We start from the raw sequence: 27,830 nt of genomic DNA on the forward strand, positions 1-27,830 counted from the left end.
ACCCAATAATCCGAACCCCAAAAATCCGAAACATTAGAAAATCCGAACATATGTTTTAAAATTTACCGATAAAAACTGATTACAAAACTAAGAATAAAACTAGAAATAAAAAATAATAAACAAAGCTAATATTTTTTTCAAAATTAGAAACAAGCATTTCAATCGTTACTTAAGAATGTATACAATACCTTGATTAGTTAAAACGAAATCAATTTTTAGTTTTGGCAAAACAAAAAAGAAAATGTCACACTTTTTTCGCAATTTTTTGGAAGTTTGGCTCACATTCTGCTGTTTTATTAGTTATATTTGTACTAGCAAAATGAGGGCGGGGGAGGGGGGGCACGGATATTTTTTATTTTGTTCATAGAACACCAAAATTTATTATTAAGCGCTTTAAAACTTTTAAGTTTTTCCTCAGACGATTTGAAGCGCTTGTTCTATGTTTTAAACGATGTAAGAGGAATAAATTTTTAATTATACTGAAATAAGAAGTTTAGTGCTATGTTAATAAAGATAAAAATATTGTTATCATTAATAAAATTGTTATTTATTGAAATATAACTCACTATTGCAAAAACTACAACTAAAACTACAACAAATCTGAGTAAGTAATATGTACAATGATTATACAGAAGATAATTTTAAAACGTTTGAATTTACAAGTAGTTTCCACAGATACATAGCATTTTCCTTTGCCGTATTTACACATCGATGTGTAGATAAGTTCATTTTTTGAAGCACCCACAAGTTATTTGAGAGCAGTTGTTTTTTACACTTGCATGACATTAATTCGCTTTAAGCACTTGAAATAACGGGCAAATTCAAACAAACAAGAACGTGCTTCTAATCAATTACTGTAAACCCCAAAATCATAAATTTAAGTTCAGGCTAAATTTTTAGGCATACTATTCAATTGATATCTATACCAAGCACTAAATAAGTAGCCAAAGGGTTTCAGCTGTGGGTGATAAGTTAATCATTGATCTTTGTTTGCTGCCTTGCTGGTGGAAAAACGCTTTCTAGCTTCACTTACAGACGCCAAGTTACATGAAGACGAGTAGCAAAGATTCGATAAGATATTTGAAATTTTCAATCAGGTATCCTTTTTTTTTTTTGAGGTTAGGATGGGAATAAAAATGCACCAATCAGGATAGTCTTTCCAACTTTTCCACATCGTCAATTTTCCCCGACTTGCAACAAAGAGGTCGAGTCACATCCTGAGAGTGAGTCGAACCCTCTTTAAGTAATTGCTTTTTGCTGACCGAATTTGTGAGCAAAATCTTGGACTATTATTAGTCGAAAATATTTTACATCGACAAAGGTAAGCCCCATCTTCTTTATCTCCTTTTTGTACAGCTGATGGAAGTATGATATGCCTAAAATGACAGCGGGCGCCAACACTTCTTACGCATATGCTTCTGTATCCTCTTTCTGCAGTATCCAAAACATGTCCAAAGATCCTACAATCAGCTTCCTCGTGATTTGATGGAGCTAGAGGTATTCAATGAAAAGTCCCGTCGAATCTTTAAGAACAAATCAAGATGGTATAGGCAGTGTAATCATGAAAAACAATTATGTCTTCTTACCTGCATTCCGGAGGAAACTGATCCAGTTCTCTGGAAGCGAACCATTTTCTCCAAAATGATATCTTTCTCCTATTCCTCTTATATGTCTTGCATCTGTATCCTGAATAGACTTCAGATACTAAAACAAAATATTTTCGGTCCTAGTTCGTTTTTGTGAACGATGAAAGAACCATCATAGACAATAGCATCACAATGTATCTCTGCATTTATTCTAAAATTAGCATTCATAATTTTCGTCTTCAGCATCCTTTCTAAAAACGTTTTCGTCTTCTCTCGAGTAGTCTTCATCAGTAGGAATACTATTACTTAATTCATTGAGCAGGAATGTAAATAACTAGACATATTTCCCGTTCAACGAGCTCCATTTATTGAAATCGATGGAGGGTGAGGTTGATTTTCATAGAGGAGAAATTCATCTAGGTTTAAATGTACGATATCGCAAATAATGAAAAGCTTTGAAAATGAATCTCCATCGAATTTTAATCTTTTCATTAAACAGACATACTGGTTTTTCTGTAAAAATGAAAGACTAAAAAGTTTTTTTTTTCTACCCGTGAATATGAAGTGACTTTTATGAATTGGTTGTAACTTTTTTCCCAACTTGTCCAATCTTCATGAGTTGCTCCACATATTCTTCGTCTACTTCTATATTCCTCTCTAATGAAAACAATTCTTTCAATGTTTCAAAAAATGGATTTCCATGTTCAACTATTGCACTTCAAGGACTGACTCTTCAAGAAAACAGGCTTTCGAAACTTAAAATTTCTTCATTGCGTATATACAGCGTTTCTTTAAATGAGCCGAGGCAACGTTTTCAAATAGTGTAAAAAATCGATAACTTCAAGACCAACCAACATCCATCTTCTTAACGCAGTTGGATTTGTAATAGACCAATTATACCCCCGTCTCCTTTCACCACCGCATTGTTTTGCTTTTGCATGTAAGCATGGTCCAATCCAATTATAGAAACACGTTTATTGTCTTTTTACAACAAACATTCCTTCTTCGAAGGCTTTGTGTACGCTTGGAAGGTTTGTGGGCTAAAGAAGAAGATTTTTCATGAAAATTGGTGACCATCGAGCATACTTACTAAGAAATATATGTACATCGTTTAGTATAGCAATAAAATGGGAAAAAAACACAAAATCAACTCCTTCAAAGGTTCAGAAAAGATATTAAAGTTGGTTGAAAGCTGTGATCTAATAAACATTAACATTAAAAGCCCCAGCTTTAATACGGTGCTTCAAAATTTGAACATTGGGATGGTGCTTTCTTTCTCGGATTTTTAAGTTTTAATAACTTCTCTGTCAAAAGTATCTTCATTGCATCTATGTGAATCTTTTTGTGAGAAGTGGTTAGAGACATTTTATAATACACTTTAGATATGTTATTTTCCCCCATAAAATGAGTAAAAGCTTACTAGTGATCAATCGGATAACGGAAAATTAACAATAGTAATGATAGAAATAAGAATACATTTTTAATTCAATCTTTAAATTTCTTTTTTTTTTTCAAATTATGTTGTCTTGACATTAATTTCGCTCATTTTCTTTGAAATCCTTAGTCTCTTATACCCTTTGGAAATAGTTTCGATTATGCCTGCTTAGTCGTAAAAAACGAGGTGCACCATGGCCGGATAATTGGACAGTTCGGGCAATTAGAGTTCGGATAACTGGAACCCTACTTTGTTATAACCCTAATTAAATTTAGAAACCAGTAATTATGTAATGAGGGAGTAAAATTCACGTCAGAGAATTTACAAATTAAAAAAAATCGATTTTTTTAAATAACCAATTTTTGTGAAATTATTTCGGAAATTAGACGTTTAATGGAGCTTTAAACGGTGAAAAATATAATCAACGTCTATGGAGTGATACAAGCAATAATTTTTAAAAATATAATAATTTTTTTTACCAAAAATCACCATTTTTGGTTTTGGATCAAAGATGGCCGCCAGGGGGGCTTTGGGGGGGATTTTGGAATGCCTCCCCTTCCTAAAATATTTGTATGTACAATGTCTACAAACATGCCCAGTTTCAAAATTTTAGCACAAAATGCAGTTTCTTTCCCCGAAGCCCCCTGACTAAACAAACACAAGATGACAACAGTTAAAAATTTTAAATCGTTGAGATAACCATGGAGACTATAAGCTAAGGAGATAAATCTCCGCTTCCGAATTGAGGCAACAAAATTTCACTTTTCTAGAGGGCGCTGCTGTCACATTTTAGATGAGTTCCACGAGAACGTAGGTGATTTTAGTGTAAATTTGAAAATTTAATTTCCGCCAGTAAAAATTGAAAACGGTGAAAATAAAAATTAAGCTTTGGCACATGATAACTATGCATACTGCAGATTAATATATCATGCCTGAGAAAGCCGTTAGCTTAATTTTTAGCTTATATATTTAGAGAGAAATGTTTTTTTTTAATGCATCAACGGACCTGTGTCGTCTGCTACGCATTTGCATATCGTACGTCTTCGTCAGAGCACCTTTAAAAGAACCTTTCGCGTGATTTCGTTTTTGGTTGAGACACTAGGAAAAAAACGACTGCTTATTTATTTGCAGGAATTAAAACATAATCGTCTTCTGGGGCTGTCAGAGATGGGCAGATTCGTATTCGTAAATCCGAATCCGAATTTGATTCACAGCACCTTAATGTGTCAATCCGAATACGAATACATTCGTATTCACAAGTGTGAATTCGAATAGATTCATGTTTGCTAATGTGAATCCAAATACGAAATTCGGATTCATACCTATGAATCCGATTCCGAATCTATTCGGATTCAGACATATGAATCCAAATCATTTCTGATTCACATCTATGAATACGAATCCATTTGGATTCACACTTGGATTCACTGAAAAATTCAATTTAAAAGGCCAATATAAATAAATAAATGTTTCTTTGTACCTCGCTACAGTTCGAGTTTTGGATGTTAGCGAGTTTTTGGATGTATATTTATTGGTGTTGAACTAAGTAATTGACCCGAAAATGAACTTCCTACTGTTTGGAGCCCCAAGTCGAATACTACTAGACCCAGATTTTAGAAGTCCATAAAAAGTTAAAAATTATGATTTTATGGTCATGAACACTAAAAATTTTCGCTAATTTTTCGTACAGACAAATGCCTATACTTGGGACAGTTTTGAACTTTTACTTCTAGTAGCATATTAATCATACGTTTTCCATTCGAACGAAGTATTCTATTTTCAGGATGTGCCTTACTACGTCCCTTCAAGACAAGGCGATATAAGTGTGTAGATTTGTTCCTTTAAAAATAAAACAAAAAAAAATGTTCATTCTCCCAAGTAAGGAACTTCCCTAGGGGGTTCGTGATAACGAATTCTTCTCTAGCAGCTATAAGACTAGCTTTGAATTTTTCCACAGTATCAGTGGAGCGGTATCGCTGTAAATGGCGTATTAAATTCGAAGTATTCAAAACGTTTACCTGAACTTCTTTAGTTTTTGAGGGAACATTCGCATCACATTTCAAACATAAAGCTCGAATAGATTCATGAGAGGCTCACTCTAGGGAAATAGCATCGGCATTATCACTCACCGGCTTGAAAAAATCACCACTTAGTGCTGATGTAAGCGAAAATCGCAATTTCTGAAAAGGTTCGCATTCCGAATTCAAAGAATTGTCCTCGGAATAATAAGTAATCTTACTAAAAGAAACAAAAAAAAAATCTTATTGTTATTAAATAAATGTATTTGAAATCGAAGAAAAATATTAAAAAATCATAGTAGCAATTAACATTAAAAAAGAAAAAAACTTGCAAAGTATATATATATATATATATGAAACGAGATTACCTTTCAATGAAATTAAAAATAATAAATTAAGTTGGATACGTACCTATTAAGAGTTAAGCTTAGAGTGGTTCAAAAAAACTTTAGTCTGGGACACACCCTATTTTTTTCACACTTACTAATAGTATTATGCTGTAAAAGTTTTAGTTTCTTACTCAAATTTTAAGATTGCTCAATTTAACATTAGTCGTAGCATGGAAAATGTCGCAAATTTGGAAACATTTAATTTCCCCAGCTGTGTTTTTGTAAATATTTTTTTTTTGCAATGTATATGCATATTACTTTTATATATTATAATATGTAGCATTATTATTTCAGTTCAATGTATTTTTAACGCCCCTCCCCATACTTAAGATGTTTGGGTGAGGGAGTTGAGTACTCTCTTTCAGTTGAATTAAGAAGTCAAAATTCTTCCGGTGTATCCACAAGTCTAAAAATATTGAGGAGTGTCCTGCTATCTATTAGAAACTTTTTTTAACATGCATTTTTGAACCACCCTAGTTAAGCTATTTACTTATTCACTAAAAAATAAACATACAATCCTCCTCAACTTACAGTAAGTCAAAATAGTGAGGGGAAAAAAATATTCGTGCGTTTTATAAGATAAGAATTCTAAAAAACAGTCTTCTTTTCAGTCCTTGATGAGTTTTATTAACATATTTAAAATATAAGAAGCATATGGTTTCCTTTTTTTCTTCGTGCATTTTATTTCAGGTGTTATTTTTCCAAAAAAAAAAAAAAAAAGGAAAATAATTCAATGTTCTACGCTATTTTTATTCTTTCTCAGTTTATGTACTTCCATATTATTTCCTTTTTTTTCCTTAGAAAAAAGAGAGGTGTTATTTATTTTGATTGTTAAAAAAATTCTGGGAAATACACCCATATGGATATGGGATTTTATGTTGTAGCAAGATTTTATCAAGCTCAAATGTGTAATTATTTTTTACTTATTTCTGAACAACTGAAACTTAGATTTTACGAATTTTTAACCATATATAGAAAAAGAATTATCTAATTTAACATGTAACTTGGGCATTTTAACTTGTTAATATCAAATACTATATTTAAATAAATTTAAATTTCAAAAATTCCATTTAAATAAAAAAATCCGATTTAAATAAAAAAACCGAGTTTTTATAAACATATTTTTAAAAAATCCTGTTTTTTTTCAACCCTGTTATGAAGTAAGATCCAACAATTTAAACACTATTTTATAATCTGTTTAATAAAATATGCAGAGTTTTTTGTTGTTCTTGAGTACTGATTAAAAAATTTCCCGATTTATCTGTTGAAAATTACTGTATTCTGTCAGTGCATTATGTTTTTATACATCATTCATTAAAACTTTTTATACAGTTAACCTCAAATTATTTCAGAAAAATTCCCAGCAGATTCCATCATTATTTCCATTTGAAATTGCATTTTAGGAAAAATATCAGCAATTTGACGCAGTAAAAAACACTTATCACCGCTTGAATTTCATTACGTTTCATAACGAAACTACCGTTCTTGCCACTCTAATCTCTCTCAAACCGGTCTCATCATGGCGGTGCTTGGTCATGGCGGCCAATGGAAGCAGTATACGAGTCGTTCCTCTTTATAGAACTCTTTGGTACAAACAAGAACGTTTTCGCAGTAGTCAACGTTGCGATAGTTGAAAATAAATGCGAAATACAAAATAAAACCTGGCTTTCTTTTACGCATTTTCTGTTTTTTCGTGAGAAATTTGGTTAGTAGTACTATTAGTAAATAATTATCTTTGTGATCGATGCTTCCTTCCGGAGATGGAGTGTTGAAATGTATGTTTGTATTGTTGTATAAAAAACCGTTTTCTTCCATCATAATATATTTGTTCTTTTTTTAAACGAAACGTTTCAGAGAGAACTGCACTTTCAACGGTACAAGTATCTGTAACATCAACAAATTTTTACAATCAAATTTGGTCCTTTTTAACATCATTGTATATTCATTATATTTTAAAGTTGTGAAATTGAGATAAATTATCTGTGGTAAAATTATATAAACAAATCAAGCTTCAATTTACATGACTCTGGTAGAATTCCACTTTAAAAAATTTTTGGACTCATAACAATATCGTCACTTTTCTTCAAAAATTCACTAACACCAAATATTCGACCTGTAGCGAGGTACAGACAGACATTTATTTATTTATATTGGGCTTTTGAATTGAATTTTTTAGTGAATCCAAGTGTGAATCCAAATGTATTCATATTTACAGATGTAAATCAGAAATGATTTGGATTCATAGGTCTGAATCTGAATAGATTCGGATTCATAGGTATGAATCCGAATTTCGTATTCGAATTCACACTTGTGAATACGAATGTATTCGTATTCGGTTTGACACGTTAAGGTACTGTGAATCAAATTCGGATTCGGATTTACGAATACAAATCTGCTCATCTCTGGGGGCTGTTATGAATTTTAAGAGGAAAAACGAGAAAAATTAGCAATGTGCAGCGATTAAAGTGGACAGTTGATTCCTCGCAAAACTAAGCATAACTCGCTGATATGTTTTACCCCCCTTTCATTTATGAATGACGCCGCCGACATTTTAATCTATTAATTTATATTTTAACTCGATTTATTTTCCATTCAGTTTTTTTTTTTTTTTTTTTTTTTTTTTTTTTAATGAAATAAAAGCTGTGATATTAATATTACACATAAAAACCATGATAAAATATTACAAAGTAAATGTATAATTTATACTTATTGAATAATAAGGATCGAGCTCCCCCCCCCCCTCCACCCTTTTTTAAGTATAGCTTTCTGCAGTTTTAAAATTGTTTGAAAAATAATGATCTGGATACTAAAATAATATCCATATTTCTAGTTTCCAATCCTCTAGTTTTGATTTAATTTCATTTCACGTCAGTTGCGAATCCAGGTGGGGGAGGGCGGAGTTGCATTCTCTTTTAAGTGACTAAGGTTATCCTAATAAGGGGAGTTATGTTTCGAAATATTTTTTTACACATCCTAGTTCTCAAAATTGACGCCTTTGACCAAGGGCTATCCCAGGGTAACATATGGAAGGGGGTCATGTCTTTCATTTGCGCAATCAGGGGCATTTTGATTGTTCCTCCTTCCCAGAAATTGGAAACAATTTAATTATGCATTTGTGTATGAATTTTGCTCTTATTCTTTATGATAGTCCCCCCCTCCCTTGAAGTATTCTTCAGTATTGGCCTAAAGGAGGCCTTTTTTCTAAATTTCAATCTTCTAATTATGTTTGGTAGAGGGGGTTCTGTGTAAGAACGAACTTATGCGAAAAAAATATTTTTTTTTTGTGTGAAGTTGGTGGAAAGGGAGGGATGGTCACAAGGGGCGGGGGGCGCTGCTATATAAGTATTTAGAGTGGGTTTCTGATCTCATTTTTGGGGGGGGGGCTCTCGTTTCGGAATGGGGGATGATGCTCTGTAACATTTGAGGGGGATGCAGCATCACCATTAGGAGGAATGTGGATCCCGGTCTCTGTGGGCTCTATTTTTCACTCAAGGGTCCCCCGTACCAAACACTATTTGTGGCTTAACCAGTTGGATGACACCAGAAAAACAGCTCTGATTTTTAGATCCTGACCAGAAACCGATCAATCCCTGATCCAGAACCCCCAGAGCTATTGTTTCGCTAGGAGGACTTGGTGACCACAAGCATATCCCTGTCTTAAAAATGCACACACACACATGCCACTGCCTAGGAGGAGGGACCTGCTCAAGGCCCCTGAACCATAGAATATTGATGCCATCGTTCAAAATGAGGGATATGATGGCGGAGTTTTGATCTGTGCTGGATGCTACTTGCGTCTTAAAACGATAGTGTAAAGTCGAGAATGTCCGCTATAAAGAAAGTCGAGTCCACAGGGCGAACCCAGATCTGCAAATTTTGGGACTCCTGCAAAAAATTACCAGAGACTCTTACCACCCACTGGATTGGGCCATGGGCCCTTCAGTACTGCGGGGCCCGCTGCAGGGACAGGAGCTATCTGTAGAAACAAGAAACCCTACGAGTAGGGTACTATTGCAACTCATGATTGCGAAAAACATGATTTGAATTCAAGATGTCAGAAGGCAAATTATAATGTTATTATTATTCACTTAACTCATGAACAGGGCCGATCCTAGGGTGTCGGCCACCCGTGTGCAAAGGCCAAGTGCAGTGGTTGGAAGTAGCGCGCTACAAGTAGCGACGCAACTGTAGTGGCTACATTTTTTAGTAGTTTGTAGTGTAGCGCACTACTTTTCAAGAAAAGTAGTGTAGCGAGTAGTTCGCTACAAAAAAAAAAAAAAAAAAAGTTGTAGCGATTTCTAAAAACTACTTTTAAAAAACGTTTCAAAGAATAAAAAAAAGAAAACTAGATTTCAAACCATCTGACTGATGCAAGTCTTACGCGTGAGTAGAATTTGCATCAACCAGATTCGTAAGACTCTGAAAAATACGAGCTGTCATCAGACATATTTTGACGCCATGCGTTCTATCTATTTGACGGCATTAATTTGTTTGCCGTTGAATTTTTCACATTTCCCCAATATTCGCCTTGAGCATGGCTTAGAAAGAAAAGAATAAGCGATAACTGCCAAGTAGTACCACGTTAGTGTTTTCTGTCAGCAGAGAATATGGTTAAACCACAAATAGTGGTAAGTACCGGGGACCCTGAAATGTCAGTTGAGAATGTCCCGTGGAGGAACATTTTTGATGTCAATGAGGTTATTGTGCCAATATCCTTCTAATACGGAAGCTAATGTAAATGTTATGGAAGAGGATGATATTGAACTGTCTCTTTGCCGGCTAACAATAAATATCACAGTGTTATAGACATGCATGACAACGGAAATTTTTCTGTTTCATGCAAACTGTGCCAAGCAAAATGCTTTCGATATTTATGTCATCCGCATATGCAGTCGAACTTCAAACTTACGCGAGGGATGCATTCAAAGATTTCTCGTGTAGGTGAAATTTCGTGTTATGGGAAGTGGTTTTTCATGAACATACCAATTATTTTAGACATTTGAAAACATTCTTCAATCTGTTTTAACCAATTTCTTGACTTCCTATTACCGAATTGAAGCATAGAGAACTGAAATTTTACTGTATTTAAAAAAAAAGCTGTGTTATTGAATAAAAATACGGTTAGGATACACAAAATCAATGGGAGAGAAAGGCATAAAATGAAACTTTACGGTATGTATAGTATGTAGCAATAAAACAAATGCAGCACTAAAATAGTAGTGTACAGTAGATACAGTAATTATATTCGACGTATTTTTTAGTTGTTCGAGCATATCGAAAATCTTTAAATTTCTTTAGTTGTCAGAAACTTTCTATTTTTCCATCCATTTAAAAATTCCATTCAACTTCATATTTAGAATGGAAAAGATGCGGAGTGGCGATTTGTCAATTAACAAAGCGATGTTTCGACTAGTATAGTGCGGGGTACTTTTGCTTTCAGAGATGCTAAAGGGGAAGTAATTTTTAGTACCCAATAAAGAAGGTGATGCTTAAGCCTTGTGATTCCCTTCCGAAAATTTTCTTGTTGCGGAGTGTGGAATTCGCGTTAGCTCCAAAATTCGTTGCTCGAGAAAAGCTTGCTATTTAGCTATTTCGCTTAAGTCCAATCACGTTGTTGTACGAGTCCACTGTAGTTTAAAATTGCACCCTGAAGTAAAGTAAGCATTCTAACTTATGTTTTATATTTCGGATATTCATTAATATTTTATTATAAATACTACTAACATTTGGGATATTTTTAAGGTTGAATTTCTCAACTTTTAAATCCTTTCTTGCAGCGAATATTCGTAAAATTCGTTAAAAATATTTGGAATGACAAATTAGCTCAACAAACGAAGGAAAGAATTTATAATTCTTGGTAATATTCCATGTTCAAATGAGCTAGTTTATTAATATAAATCTTTTTTTTATTTTTTTTTATTTGCAAAAAAGTAGCAAAGTAGCGACTACTTTTTAAAAGTAGTTTGTAGTTGCTACATTTGTAAGAAGGTAGTTGTAGTTATAGTTCGCAAAAACAAATGTAGTTTTTCCGACCACTGGCGAAATGTGTCGCCCGTCTAGAGCATCTTGCAATTTTCGACTAGTTTTTAACATGCTTATCCATCTTCCTTCAAGTTTTTGTGTCAAGCTAAAAGGAAAATATCAGAAGAAGGATTCATTTATGAAAAATACGAAAAGTTAATTCTAGCAAGGTACTTTTTCGGTATAGTCGAACCTCGTTATCACACACCTTTGGGACGGTCAACAAAGTGTCGTCATAGCCGGAGAGACGTCATAACCGGAATAGTTTAAAAAAATCATAACTAAACATTAGTTAACCTTGAAATTCGATTCAATGAAGAAATTAATACTGTTTATATTTTTCTAATTAGATTTACTCCTGTAAATTTTAATTATTGGTTGAATATAACAAAAATTATTGAAAAAAAAATCTTAGTCTAATTATTATTTTTCTTTTTTTTTTTTTCGAATTCTACAATATTTTCCAATAAAATGTTTGATAAATTTTTGAATAACATTTGTCGCACTCCTTCTTCCACGAAATAACCAGCAAGAAAGAAATCAATTCAAAGCATATTTATTCAACTTCTAAAAATTTATATCATTAAGGATTCTTGAGGAATTTTGCTTAACTCATAGAGCTATATGTGCGGTCTGCGGACGCCCCTTGCTTTCGGCCGCCCGCGTGCGACGCATGAGCTGCACATCTGCTAGGATAGGCCCTGCTCGTGAACGTAAAACATAATTTAAATTCAAAATGTCAACATTCAAATTGCCGTATTACCTTGCATTAGCAGGCATGCTGGAAAAATAAAGTGTGGTTGTCAAACATGCAAGGAATTTCAGATTTTCTCGCATGACGGATAATCCATGGAGTCTTACAATACTTGCGATCTTTTAAGTGAGCGATATTATCCAACATTTTGACAACAACTTCCGACCAATAACGTTAATTAATTGAAAGTGCTGTTAGTTTCTTATAATTAATGTAATTATATTTTTCAACGCATTAAAACACCATCTCAGTTGCCATTTTTTCAGATTGTCTCTCTCCCTTTCTCCCTACAGTAAATTTTATTTGGTCATTTACTTGCATGGAGTAAGTACCACCTCATAAGAACTTGTGGTAATAAATTTTTAAGAAAAACAAATTTAACTTGAAGAGCACTAGACATAATGATTTCTATTGAAGTGCTGAATACAGGACCAATGTGCTGTAAGTTCATATTTAATGTAACCATTTGATGCCCTAATTTTGGCCCTTTGTGTGGTTAAAAGAGGAATATGATAAAATTATGAACCAATGGATACCGGTATAAACAGCAGGTTTATTATACGTGTGTCTATTTATATATATATATATATATATATAAATATATATATATATATATATTACGTGATAACTAATCTTTCTTTTGTTGAGACAAAAAGAAAATATAGAAAGAACATATTAAAGATTTGCATATGAAATTTCAGTTTATTAAAAAAAATCCTAAGCAAAAGTTTGTGGCAATTCACTTAGGACTTGGACAAATTGCTTCAAAATTTTGATAACAGTGCAAATTAAATTATTTTATTCGATTTTGCATTTGAAAAAAAAAGATAATAGTAGCATTTAGGTCAGATGTTTCATATGCTTTTTTAATTACTCACTCTGGGTCTCAATAAACATGGGTAAATTTTTCCTTTTAATTTGTCTGAATTTCTCATAGTGCAATCCGACACGAAGCAATAATCATGAATCATATTATAAAACGAAATGCAATCGGAAAGCAAATAGAAACAGATGTAGTAAAAAAACTTAATTTCTTTTCATCACAAAGGTAAAAAAATCTTCCTAAGTCCTGAATACACACGGTAAAAGAACCATTAATCTTTGCATGAAGAAGGTCTGAAATCAGATTTGTTTACACTGTAACATGGAAACCGGAAACGTTGCCATTAAAGCCGGAAACCCGATCTCTCTATTAAACGACGACAGCGCTCATGGTGAGAAAGTGAAATTTTTGAGCCGTTTTGAGGTGTTGCCATTCGTAGGAGATTTCTCTCCTTCTTATATCTCCATGGAGATAACATTTCCGATACAATTTAAATGACGAGAAATGCGCAGACGACAGCCTGTTACGATCTATCTTTCTTATTGTTGCATTAATAAAGCTATTTTTATTCACAAAAAAAAAAAAAAAAACAGACCCCCATGGAGCGATTGACGCCAAAATTGAACCAACGCCTGTTTACAAATTTATTCACATTTATTCCAAATTTCATCCAGAACGTATCATTACTTCTTGAGATATGGCACTCACAATGGAAAAAAAAAGTTCGATTGCGCCACCCCCTTTCTCAGCTGTTGACGCCAAAATAGAATCAGCTCTTATACCCTCTAAGGGCTACTTGTCGATAAATTTTTGTTTGATTCCATTCATTATTTCTTGAGATACAGCAGTCACAATTGACGACAAAAAAAAGTTCTATAGCTCAACCCCCGATTGAGCTATTGACACCAAAATTGAATCAGCACCTGTACCTGTTAGGAGACAGCATATGGACCAAATTTTGTTTGATTCCGCCTGTTACTTCTTGGGGAATAGCAGGCACGCATAACTCAAGAAAAATCCCATTGCTCCACCCCCCTTGGAGGAATTTGCGCCAAAAATAAATGGGCACAAGTTCACATAGGGGCATATATGTGTACCAAATTTCATTTGATTTCATGTGGTAGTTTTTGCTGTAGAGCGGCCACAAAAAACGGGTCACACACATTCGTGACACACACACACACACACAGACAGACATTTTCCAAAAAATGGTCGAAATGGACTCAAAACACCTCAAAACATTCGCATCCGTTCGAATTCGAAAATTTGCTCGAATCCAATACTTTCTTTTATATATTAGATGTATAAGAAAGTAAAAGAAAAAAAAAAACACTTTGACTCAGTAAACCACGCACACTCAGTTTTTCGGTTATTTCCAACCATTTAATCAATTCAGCATTGTGAATAAATAATCTATCGTTACCCTTCTGCGGAAAAATCATCTTTCATTATTTTCTTAGAACAAGAAAAGAGGGAAGAAAACTAATAAAATCTTAGTTTCTGAATTTCCTACGATTTTTTAAAGAAAATCCCCATATTTAGCATTAATTGTTATTTTGGAAAAATGTAAAGCTTCTCGCATTGATGATAACGTTAAATACGGTTTTTATACTGGACACTGGTTAAAACGGTTAAATATTTGTATTTTAACAGTGAATTAAAAATGATTTTAACTGTTCATGATTTGCATCAAACGTTGGTAAATGTATTTTAATCCAAATTCACCTATTCAATGGAATTTATATAGTACTCAGTTTTCTATCAAGCGTCATGTAAAGTACGTCAAACTGTTCAAAATTGATCGAATTATTATCCAGTTAAAACGACAAAAAGAGTGGGATTAAAAAGTTACGTAAAAATGATAAATCGAACCTAAAATAAGAGTAATCCATAGACTTACTGAGGGAAACTAAGGGTAGACCAAAAAATGGACAGAAATTTTTTTAGCTAAATAAATTTTATGACTTTCTTTCTTTTTTCACCTTTACTGGATATTCACTCCTATTTTCATTACTTTCCCTTAGCTTTTTTTCTCGTTTTTCTTTACGAGAAACCAGGTTTACAATATTAGTTAGAAAATCGAAAGTGTAACCAAAACTGAGAAAACGGCGGATGGAAATTACGTAATTATTTAGTAAACTTGAATTTCTTACGTTTAAAAAATAATTTCAAACACTGTTATTATTAAAAATGGTTTATCTTTCAAATGTGTTTTAATATTGCAGAAGATAGTTTAGACCAATCTCAATATTAGTAGGTATTTTTTTTTTTTAATTTAAGTATATATAGTACTCAACTGATAGATATAAAAATCCTTTATGTAACATTAACTTCATTTGATACTAAAGTTTAGGCAGAACAAATGTCATAAATTTTAAGAAAAAATAATTCATTAAAACAAATAAAAAGAAAAAATTTTTTTTTTTCTTTTTAAGCTTTAAAAACGTTTTGTTTTTTGCAAGAGTAAACATATAAGTCGCCCCTGGTAAAAATCCATTATGGATATTACGTACTCATCGAATGATGATTTAGAAAGATTTATGATACTATAAGAAGAAGGATACTTTGTTTAAGAAAAAGTTTTAAAAATTTTTTTCGTTTTACCGAAACTAATATTTTTCCGATTTTGTCTTTCATAAAACGGGCAATATTAAAATAAAATCCATTATTCTTGGTTTTCAGTATGCTAATAACGGACGTATATTTTACGTTAAATTGATAGTCCATTAGGCTTGCATTTTTTTTTTTTTTTTGCATATAAGTTGAATATTTCTGTGTTCGTATAGCATCGGAAACAGATTAAAAATTAATAAAAATCGGAATTCAAATCCACAATGGGTACTGGAGAGCTAAAGAGGAATTACAAGCCCTCCAGACCGACTTATTCAAGGATTTTAATTCAATTTATGTTTGCGTAATTCTTTTAGTCTTGTTGGTCTAATTAATGTGTCATTCAATACATTTTTTGTTGTGATGCTTTTAATTCATTTCATGCATTATTGTACGGTATCCTTTTTCACTTCCACCCTTACTTCTGGAAAACAAAATCTAATACTAAAGGCTCTAATAATAAATCTTGTTTTTATTTGTGCAAAATCAAGGACATGGAATTTTGTTGATTTATTTATTTGTTTAAACAATTACCATCAAGTAAACGGATTTTTATGGATTTCCTACTTTGTTTTGTACAATCAATTATTACTGGTTTCTGCGTAAGTAATTTATAAACAATTAAAATATTTTGCTTAGTACACGAAGGTCACCTATTGGAGAACACTATTAAATGTCCTTTTATAAACTTATCAGGATTCAAAATAGGTTTTAAATCATGCTAAAATGTAGCACTAATATAAAACTTAAGTTAAATTATATTTTCACATAAAAATAAATCTCAGCAATGTAACTTGAAAAAAGAAACTTTCCCTAGAAAAATTTGTATTATACTCATGTCTCAACATTTTCTATAGTTTACACTGTCCAATATGTTAAAACCATTTAGAAAATAAAATAAACAATTACAATGCATTAGGTAACATTAAAAAAGTCTAACTAGTAAGTAGGATAAATAACTTTCGTGCTTGGTTGGGTACTTTGAATTGCATAATCAGCAAACACGACTAATCGATTGAACTGTTTTGTCCATTTCTTTTATTTCTCTCTAATAGTTAATTTGAACTATTCCATGTGCACTCTTTTACATTTGTATTTAAAGACAAAAATTCAAGGAGAGTTTTTCTCTCGAAATTTGAGACTTATTACACTTTATTCTTATTCTGTAACTGTAGGTTTTCTGTATGTTTTTCCGAATTATTTGTTCTCTCTGTCGCACGAACTGATCAAAATATTTTAAAAACTTCATAAAGTATTTTCTTACAAGTCGTTGAAACTTTATTCTACTGAAATTCCTGAAAAACCGATTAAAATGGGAATATTATTCAAATTGATGACGGTAATTATTAAAAAGATGGAGAACATTATTTAAATAATTAAACAAAATCCAAAAGTGTCGCATATTAAGAGCCTTTGTCTGTAAGAATCAGTCAGTTTACGGCATTTGTGATTGTTGACATTTTTAATTTTTCTTATTTTTACATATATTGTTCCTTATCATGAATGTACTGTTTGTGCAAAATATGAGCTTTGTCTGACTTACCGTTTTTGGGAAATTAAATTTTTAAATTTAGGGGGCGTGGCATGATTTTGCGTGTTTTTCAAATTTGCCGATTTTAAAGTTTTTGCTGCTTTAACCGCCCCTATAATGACATGGATTTTAAAATTCTATACTATTATATGGTCTTCTTAGATACTATTACAGCTGTCAAATCGGTGTCACTACGAGGGCGACGGCCACAAACTCCGTTTAAAAATGACCAAAAATGAATTTTTTTACTACATTCAATGCCAATTGTGTCAAAGCGTCTTCATGATGACACCAACGTTTTTACATAAATTCCTAGCTACACTTGCATACATCAAAAATATGTAATAAAATTGGTGTCACTATATGGGCGCCAGAAGATATTGGAACTTTTATGTGATAAATTTCACAAAAAGGCAAATGTTTAAAACCTAACTACTACTATCGCCCTCATAGCAGAGATCTGAAACTAATTAAGTTTGATAAACAACATGTTCGTCTAACATATGAACTAAAAAAATCGGTGTCACTTCTATTACTTTCGAAAATATAATTATTCGAAATTAGTATGTTATGGAGTTATTTAAAAAAAGACTTTTCTAATTGCTAAGTGCTTTCTAAGTGCTTTTTGCACGATTTGTTTTAAACTTTAATATAAAATTACTGTAGTGACACCTAAAATAATATGTTTCTAACGCTTTTTATTAAAAAAAAAGCTTTATAAAAAGGATTAGAAACACAGTAAATCGATATAGGTACAGATGAACGTATTGTGTAATATGCATTATAGGCTAAAACAGTTGTACTAATATTCATATTTTTGAAACCATACTAATTTTTTATCTGTTATTTATATTGAAAATGCAACTATTTATAACATAATGTCTTAAATAGTTATGAACATAATGTATTATATAGCGAGTATTCAGAATCTGAAACATAATGTGAGGATGACGTAGACTAAAACAAAGAAAACATAAAAAATCAAATCACCCAGTTTCAGAAAGACGGTCATCTCTTAATCTGGTAATTTTGTGGTATTAAATCTTGGGAAAACATGGTATCCCGGAGAAATAGTAGAAGTTGACCATTTGCAAGTAAAGGTCAAATGCATGGCAAGAAGGATTGGAATAAATAAATTTATTTGACTGGAAAAAAGGCGAGTATTGGTATGATAATCTAAACATATTATCCACAATAGATCCACCTGTACCTATATCAAAACGAGCATTTTCTATTCAGGATAAAGACGCTCTTATTGCCCAAAGTTGTTTATGTTAAACGTTACTTCTTTGTAATAAATTAAAAACAAATATGGTCAAAAACACTATCTGGGTGCGATAAGATTGAATTAACAAAATACATAAATAAACAAATAAAATAAATTTTAAAGAAATAAAAACAAATGAAAAAAATTCACCACAACATACTAACTTCGAATCATTATATTTCCAAAAGTAGTAGGAGTGACACCAATTTTATTAGCGCAAATGTTGGACAAACATGTTGGTTATCAAGCTTCATTAGTTTCAGAACTCTGCTATGAGGGGCTAGTTGTATTCAGATTAACAAATGGTCAACTTCTACTACTTCTCCGGGATACCATGTTTTCCCAAGCTTTAATGCTACAAAATTACCAGACATCAATAAAAGATGACCGTCTTTCTGAAACTGGGTGATTTGATTTTTTTATGTTTTCTTTGTTTTAGTCTAAGTCATCCTCAAATTATGTTTCAGATTCTGAATGCTCGCTATATAATATATTATGTTCATAACTATTTAAGACATTATGTTGTAAATAGTTACATTTTTAATATAAATAACAGATAAAAAAATAGTATGGTTGAAAAAATATGAATATTAGTACGACTATTTTACACCATAATGCACATTACACAATACGTCCATCTGTACCTATATCGATTTAATGTGTTTCTAATGCTTTTTATAAAGATTTTTTTTATAAAAAGCAATAGAAACATAATATTTTAGGTGTCACTACTGTAATTTTATATTAAAGTTTAAAACAAACCGTGCAAAAAGCCATTCGAATTAGAAAAGTTTTTTTAAATAACTCCATAACATACTAATTTCGAATGATTATATTTCCGAAAGTAATAGGAATGACACCGATTTTTTTAGTTCATATGTTAGACGAACATGATGGTTATCAAACTTAATTAGTTTCAGATCTCTGCTCTGAGGGGGAGAGTAGTAGTTAGATTTTAAACATTTGCAGTTTTGTGAAATTTATCGCATAAAAATTCCAATATCTTCTGGCGCCCTTATGTGACACCAATGTTATTACATATTTTTAATATATGCAAGTGTAGCTAGATATTTATGTAAAAACATTGGTGTCATCATGAAGGTGCTTTGAGAAAATTGGCATTGAATGTAGTAAAAAAATTCATTTTCGGTCATTTTTAAACGGAGTTTGTGGCCGTCGCCCTCGTAGTGACACTGATTTGAAAGCTGTAATAGTATCTAAGAAGACCATATAATAGTATAGAATTAAAAAATCCATGTCATTATAAGGGCGCTTAAAGCAACAAAAACTTTAAAATCTGCAAATTTGAAAAACACGCAAAAATGTGCCACGCCCCCTAAATTTAAAAATTTAATTTCCGAAAAACGGTAAGGCAGACAAAGCTCATATTTTGCACAAACATTACATTCATGATAAGGAACAACATTTGCAAAAATAAAGAAAATTAAAAATGTCAATAATCACAACCTGCCTGATCCTTACAGACAATGGCTCCTAATTGCACCTATGTTACCTATATACATCAGCACAAGTTCTTTTATATCACTTTAAAAACATCTCTTGGGAAATCACTTTAAATCGTTTAATCGTGACACAAAAAAAACCGATAATATACACCTAATTGTATTTTTTTTAAAGGGGTCCGGGACGCATTTTGAAAAAAATTTTACTAAATACTTTAGAGTTTTGAAATTTTTTGCACTGATTCATGACCTATTTAATAAGCGAAATCATAACATAAATACTAAAAAAAAATTTTTTTATTTAAAATTATTTTTTTTTCTAATGGGGTTGTTTTAAATTGCTATAACTCAAAATATTCTTGGTCAATTTTCAATTTTTTTTTCAAAAAATTATGCACAAATATTTAAGTTTTAATTTTTATTCGGCGATTTTAAAAATATTGATTCAATAAAAAATCGAAAATATTTGAAGAAACATTTCGAAAAATTCGAAAATACTTTTTTTTTAATCATATTTTTTGCAGTAGACGTTTTTTACAAATTTGCCGAATAAAAATTAATGTAAACTGTTTGAAAAAGATATGCTCCAAATTTCATTACTTTATCTCTATCGATTCCTGACTTATAAGAGTTTGAATGCAAGAAATCGACAAAAATGGCATCATGGAGAAAAATGCGTTTAAAGTTTTCAAGTTAAATACACATTAGTTAGCTGCATGCAACAAAAATAATTATATCTTTCGTTCTAATTAAGATAGAAACAAGGTTCAAAAATCCTTTTAAGCAGATGAAAACGGGGTAATTTTTCAAATTATAAAAAAAAAATTGCAAAATTTGATGATTTTTGTGTCCCGGACCTCCTTAAGCACAAATGCATGCCAAAAGGATCTAAAACATGCAATAGTACCACCTCGTCATCTGGACTAACTGTGACCAGAGGCAATCCGAAAAAACGAAATTCCGGACAATCTGGGTAATATCGGGAATAAGTTAACACATCGTAGCGAATTCACTGATCGAGTATTGTTGACGTCATCAACAATGAAACTCGCGCCATTTCATGATAATTTGAATCTAGTTTGCATCGTAATGCCTTATTTTGACAAAGCTGAACTGGAACCGGTAACTTCACTGTTTTACTGGTAAGACTTTAATTTAAGGAGATTGAAGAAACGAAAAAGTAGTCAACAATGAACGCTAGCAACTGGAGTTTAGGGTTAATCCACTAAAGTTAGGGTTAAAATTTCAGCTTTAAAAATATCACCAAACAGGCAATGTCTTCTTATTCGAATTAAGTCTCGAAATTAAAAATGAATATTTGGTGTTTTTATAGTTTCGTTCTTACTATCACAATTTAAAATTATTATTTAAGTGAATGTAATTCTTTGTTTATTCTTGAAACTTGATCCGGATAAATCGGAAATCTCGATTAACGGGGGCTGGATAAAGCAGGTTTTAATGTAACTTCATCGACAACTGCTATAATTGTGTACATTGTTATAAATCTAGAAATGTGTTTCCGTTTTCATATCGTACCACGAATTTGATGACTGTATTTCCGAAAACAAATTTACCAAACATATCGTGCCTGTATTTTTTAAGATCACAAACAACTCCATGAGGACCACATTAGTTTGTATTTTTTCAGTTTCTAAGTGTTCACGGACAAAAAAAAAAATCCACGATATTAGTAAAATTCTGGTAATATTTTATCGGAAAAATTTGTAACAAAAAGCTCTCAGAAGGAAATACTTAAAGAGTACAAATATTGATCTCCTTTTCCTCAAATGTCATAAAATAAAGGTAGCCGAAATATTTCCAATATTTGTTTTTCATTCCGTGATTTTCTGCACTATGAGAGTTACTTTCAAAAATGTGTTTTTTTCTCGTGAAAACGGCACCTCAAAAGAACTGCTTTTATGTTGAAACAGTACGTTATTATCAGTTCAAGTATTATATCTTTAAAAAAAAATACATTTAGAGCAGAGGAGGGGGAATCTGAAAACTTGTCTGCAAAACGAAGTGAAATCAAATTTACGTTTTCAATTTGATTCATTTTAAGAAACTTGTTTCATGAAGACTTAATGAAAGTATTCTGATAAAAAAAAATAAAAATAAACTTTTCGTGGTATGATTTGATTAATTGTTATTTCTGATTTTGATTTTTTTTGTCCTGTATTTACTTAGGGTTTAGCCTAACCACAAATATACTAAACTACACTCAGTGGCCTAACAGGTAGGTGCCCAGCTCAGTTTTCATGACCGAAGGTTCTGGGTGTGTAAGGCAGATGTTCCAGTTAGGTGGTAAGCCGAACGCGGAACCTCCATGGTCTTCAACCCTCAAGAATGCTTAGTACTCTTGTCACTGACCAACTAAGGGGGTGAAGGACTGAATTGACCGTGCCCAACTCGGGAATCAAATACATGTATGGCGTAGAAGTGCAGAACACTATAAAGTCACTGGGCTTCAACAGGGATTCAATATTAACAAAATCCTCAGATTCCTTTTGTGGAATAGTTTTTCCCTATAATACTGGAGCTCCCTCCCCTCACAATTTTTCTTTTTCATTCTGCGAGTCTATGAGGGTAATTGCCCTAAAAGCTCTATGATTTTCAAGGAAAACAACCAGGAAAATGTTACTCATGCTATTTCATCCGTGTAAGATATTAAATACAAACAAGCTATTTTGGTTAAATTGAAAAGCAAGGACTGCATCACTGGAATCTAGCACTGTAGACTGCAGCTAGCATAACTTCACTCCCTTTGTTAACATAAAATATAGACTTTTTGCATTGGAAATGATAATAAGATGGTTTTATGCTAAAGCGTAAACCACCTCCATAATGTATATTTTGGACTGCACTGGATGATGGTGCACTTTAGTATAGGACTATTTGCAAAACCAAGCTGACGGTAAAATAAAACTCTGTTATACCCTTTGATTGATTTTCCTTTTCACATAGTTTGATTTGGCAAAAGATAAAAATAACATTTGTAAAGTATTGACATGTTAGAAACATTAAAAAGTAACATAGTTCACTCTAACAAAAGACCATCCACAGTCAACTTCTAGAGTAAAGACAATAGTTCATGAATAAAGATATCAGAGCATTAAAATTTTTAATGGAATAAGAGCAATACTTTTATAAAAAGTCAGCACTCTGTCTAAAAATCGCAATCAGACTCAGTACAATAGCTTAGATAAGGACAAATTGTTCTTAAAATATCCCTTAAAGTAAGAACAATAGTCACCGAGAAAGTTCCATTGGAGATTGTCTCTAATATTCCTATCAGAGTAAGGACAGTGGATTCTTAGCAAATTCAAAAGCCTCTCAAAAACCTGATTTGTATAAGTTTGTACAACAACTTCTAAAAATCTTAATTGTAATAAAAAATCACAATTCCTAAAATTTTCTGTCGGAATGAGGAAAACAACTGCCGAAAATTCGTATTTAAATAAAGAAAACATTGAATAAAGAAAATAACTCTTCGAACATGGACAGCAATTCTTACTCGAGCAATCCACATTAAATTTAGAACAGAATTATCTTAAACTATTGATTATTGGTGTAGTTTTTGTTATTTGCAACCATCGGCCGCAATTTGCGGTCTTCAACCGTAGGAGGCCTTTTTTATAAAGGCATTCGAGACGCGAACTATTAATTGTAAATTGCATTGTGATTTATATGGTTATCATGTTGAATAATTCTATTAACTGGTTGAAAAAAATAAAGGTGTTTTTTTTCTTCCTTTCCCTCTTTTTTTTTTCTTTTGTACGTTTAGCAACTGTAGTGGTTTGTTTCATACGATTCGTTATCAAAAACGAAAAGGCAATTAGTGCTACTTATTTTTCAATATTTCAAAAATAATCCAAACTTAAAATGGGGCATACATTAAACGGTAAGGTCACCTGTAACAGACAAGGGTCCAGTAACAGGCATAAGTTTGGATTTAAATAATACGTCTTTTAGGCAGGTAAAACTGATGTTGTAGCCCATGAATGCGATGAAACCATCATCTAGTGTTTATCAGAGAGAAATTTATGAACTAATTGGCATTTACAAGGCAGTATTGAAAGGTTTTGAACAGGAACCACAAAGTCAGCTGGTGTTTCATGTTTATTTGAACTTAATATGGCTTTATTTCTAAAAATAAAGAACTTTTCCACATTTTTTAGAAAAAAAAAGGGAATTTTGTCTATATACTCTTCCTTTTCTCATCCTGTTTGTTACTGTGTATCACCAGATCGGTGTCGGATTTGTTGTTTATTTATCGGATTTGTCGTTATTAATGGTCGGACCTATTTTTCCAAATTGAGCATATAAATATAGAATTAACCATCTCAGAGGATCCTGAAGCTGCCACGCGTTAGCTGAGATGTAGTTGCATGAGAGGAAAATAGTTTAATAAGTCTAAATACATTAAAATGCACAGGACATTGAGTTAACCTGACAGCGATGTCTTAAGCATGCCTGTGACTGGTGCCCCCCGTTACCATACTATATCTTTCCCTAAACCACTCAAATTCTCAATGCTGTGCTTTTGTAACAACCTGAATTTAAATTTGGAATAAAAGTTGGAACATTTTTCAATTTACGGTTCCCCCCCTTAAGCCCTGCAGTCAGAATTATGAAATACATAACCAAAAATATTTATATTTGGTCAACAGTGAGCTAAATTAAAGAGTATCTTGTAGACAAACTTTCAAGTTTATAGACCCAAAATTAAAAAAATCATGATACGTCTAATTTTCCGGACATATTTTTGAAATTAATATTTCAGATATAAAAACCATTACACATCAAACAAATTTTATTTTAAAATGTTCTCCAAACAATAATGAAACATGACGTAAGCATTTATAGTGATTAATAAAAGATTATACATGTTTTTTAAAAATCAGACAAAAAACACTTCCCTTTTGCGACGAGAATCCTTTCACAAATGATAATAAGCAGGACGTAAAGTGTCAACTGCAAAAAAGATCTAGCAAATTTAATCAGTTATTAAATGATAAGCAGCTGTTCAAAATTTATGTCCGGTGTACCGTACACCAGGCCTGAAGTGGTTAATAAAGAAAACGATTTTTTCATAAATGTGCATAGATGTGCTTATAAATCAGTTCTCAAATGTATTCCTAAGTTTCAGTTTAACAGATATTCTGAGAACTAATTCTGTGAACTTTCGGGACATTCTTTTTATGGTATATATTTGGAGGATTCTTCCGAACACTTTCTTTATAACTGAACACATTTAATCATACATTCTGTTTTGACGTGCTCCTAATATGTGCTGGAAATAAGAAGTGTACTATCAGTAGTGCTTTGAACATTCTGAGATTATTATTTTTATTGTTATCAATATAAACTTATTTTCGGGATAACTTGATACTTAAAAATTATTATCACAATACAAAACTAATAAAATGCAGCTTCGTCTATAAAAAGAAAAGAATTTTCAACAGAATGAGCTTCAGTTTTACATTCTGATAGCACACACACACACCACAGTTGGCGTTTTGAATCTCCCTTGTCCGTAAGTAGATTTTTTTTTTAAATTCATTTCTTTGTGTTTTTACTTTTCATTCATTCTTTCAGTAAACAAAACCAAAAAATGAAATATTTTATTATTTATCATGACAGAGGTTTTTCGTTCACTCTAAATAAGAATATTTGTATCTGAGTTTAAAAAAGTATTCGCTTCCAAGATGTAATTGTCTAAAACAATTTTCTAATCATATTGTGTTTTGATTTCGAATAAACAACTATTCGTATTTAATTAGAGCAAAGGATTGCATTTGTTCTGCAGAACTCGCATTTTTTTTTTCTCAAAACAAAGTACCGACACATATTCCAAGATAAACATGTGTTTCAGGTAAATATACTTCTGCATTTTAAATGTTGAGATAATTATATTTTCGATTTTAATTTTTCAATTTAAGAAAACAAAAACACAAACATAGTTTGAATGCTCGTGTAATTCTTAGAAAATTTTCGTGTAACGTGTCGTCTCTTATTAATGAATTCTGTCGAATAAACCCAAATTGTATTCATTTGAACAACCATTTTACACGCACGTAAGTGAAATGTCAATTCTTAAAGCACTCTGCACTGCAAAAATTATGAATTTCTATAAAATAGAACTTTTCGATGTCCATGTTCTAATATTTGGTTTGATCTTTACTAATAATAAAGCTAAAAGTCAGCGTCTCTGGATGTCTGTTATCTGCATAGTGCCTAGACCGTTCGGCCGATTTTCATGAAATTTTGCACAGACTTAGTTCGTAGCATAGGGGTGAGTACCTCGAAGCGATTTTTCGAAAACTCGATTTTGTTTTTATTCTCTATTCCAATTTTGAGAACATTTTACCGAGCAGATTATCACAACGTGGACGAATAAATTACCGTGACGAGCACGAACAAACTACCATATGCGACCATGGGCGAGAAAATGAACATAGCAAAATGGCGAGAAATTCATCACACATTATTTGTAAATGCATAGGCGAACCAAATGACTTCTTAATTTTCTACTACGGGAAAAACCGTGCCGGTACCGCTTGTACTAAATACAATCAACGCACTAAATTTAAAGTCATTATTTAACAAATGTCAGTATAGTGGTCAGTGTAGTAATTTTGCGATGATTAGTACACACAAAAGACTAATGATTCAAAATCTGAAACCACAAAGGAGCAAAAATCTTAAAAGCCAAAAAAAAAAAAAAAAGGCTTCCATAGGGTCAAAGTAAATTAAAATGGGGTAAAGACGATTTGAAAGAGAGAGAGAAAAAAACTGTGGGTTATTGTAACCTGATGGAACTCGTCTTTATGTCTAATTAGACATTTACATTTATCAAGTACAATATCATTCGCAATACGAAATAGCTACAAATTTTCAATAAGTAATCAGAAACACTTAGCCCAACTTGTGACTTCAATATTTTTTATCGACTTCTAATTTTTCCTTTAGTTCATTTTTAGAAACGTTAACAATTTTGAACTATTAATATTAATTTAATAAATTCATTCCTGATATTATTATTCAATAAAAATTAACCGATTCTTTTTTTTTAAAGTACTCTTAGAAAAATTTAAACAGCATGACATAGTAGTCAATTACAAGGTTGTAACAAAATTTAAATTAAGGCCCATTTAGGAATAAGATCAGTTCGAGATTCCTTCTTCAGATTTTAAGCTCAATATATTAAACGTTATGCTTTAAAATGACATTTTTATCATCATTAAAATATCTTAAGCAAATGATGGTTGACTGAATGATTCTTAACAGATTTAAAGAGGCATTTCGTCCAATGACACTTTAATAGCAGCAATTACGGGATTCTGAATGTGCATTCCTTTAGGAAACATTTAAAAATAAATTAGGTCGCAGTTGATTCTTCCAGCGAGGACTTAACTTTAAAAGTTATAATAACTTGAAAAGAATCGTCATTAATACTTTCAAGATATACTTTCATTCCTTATGGAGAGTTTTTCAGAAAGAACCTCTAGGAAAGGAAAATGACATGTAATGGTAATTTCATGAGCTGATATAATTATACGACATTTACAGCGGATCTTGGGGGAAAGAAAAGGAAAATTATATACATACATAACAAAAGAAAATCCTATAGATAAAATTAGATATACAGGGTATTCGAAAAGTCCTTGATACATTCTAAAAACTCATTGAAAATCAACGAAGTTTCGTGTAAATATTCGGTTTTCGCCATATTACTTCACAGGTTTAAGAATTTTTGTATGACATCGTAAAAAAAAGAGGGAGGGGGAGAAAAAGGAAAAAGTGTAATTATAATTAATCTCTGTATCTTGAGAGTGAGAAAAACACACGGTCATCTCAGGTGCTTATAATTTAAAAAACGGAAAACAATGCCTTTCATTATTATAGTGTGTATACCGTTAGTGAAGGTGGA

This window comes from Uloborus diversus, chromosome 6 (genome assembly GCF_026930045.1).
Source record: "Uloborus diversus isolate 005 chromosome 6, Udiv.v.3.1, whole genome shotgun sequence".
Classification (NCBI taxonomy): Eukaryota; Metazoa; Arthropoda; class Arachnida; order Araneae; family Uloboridae; genus Uloborus; species Uloborus diversus.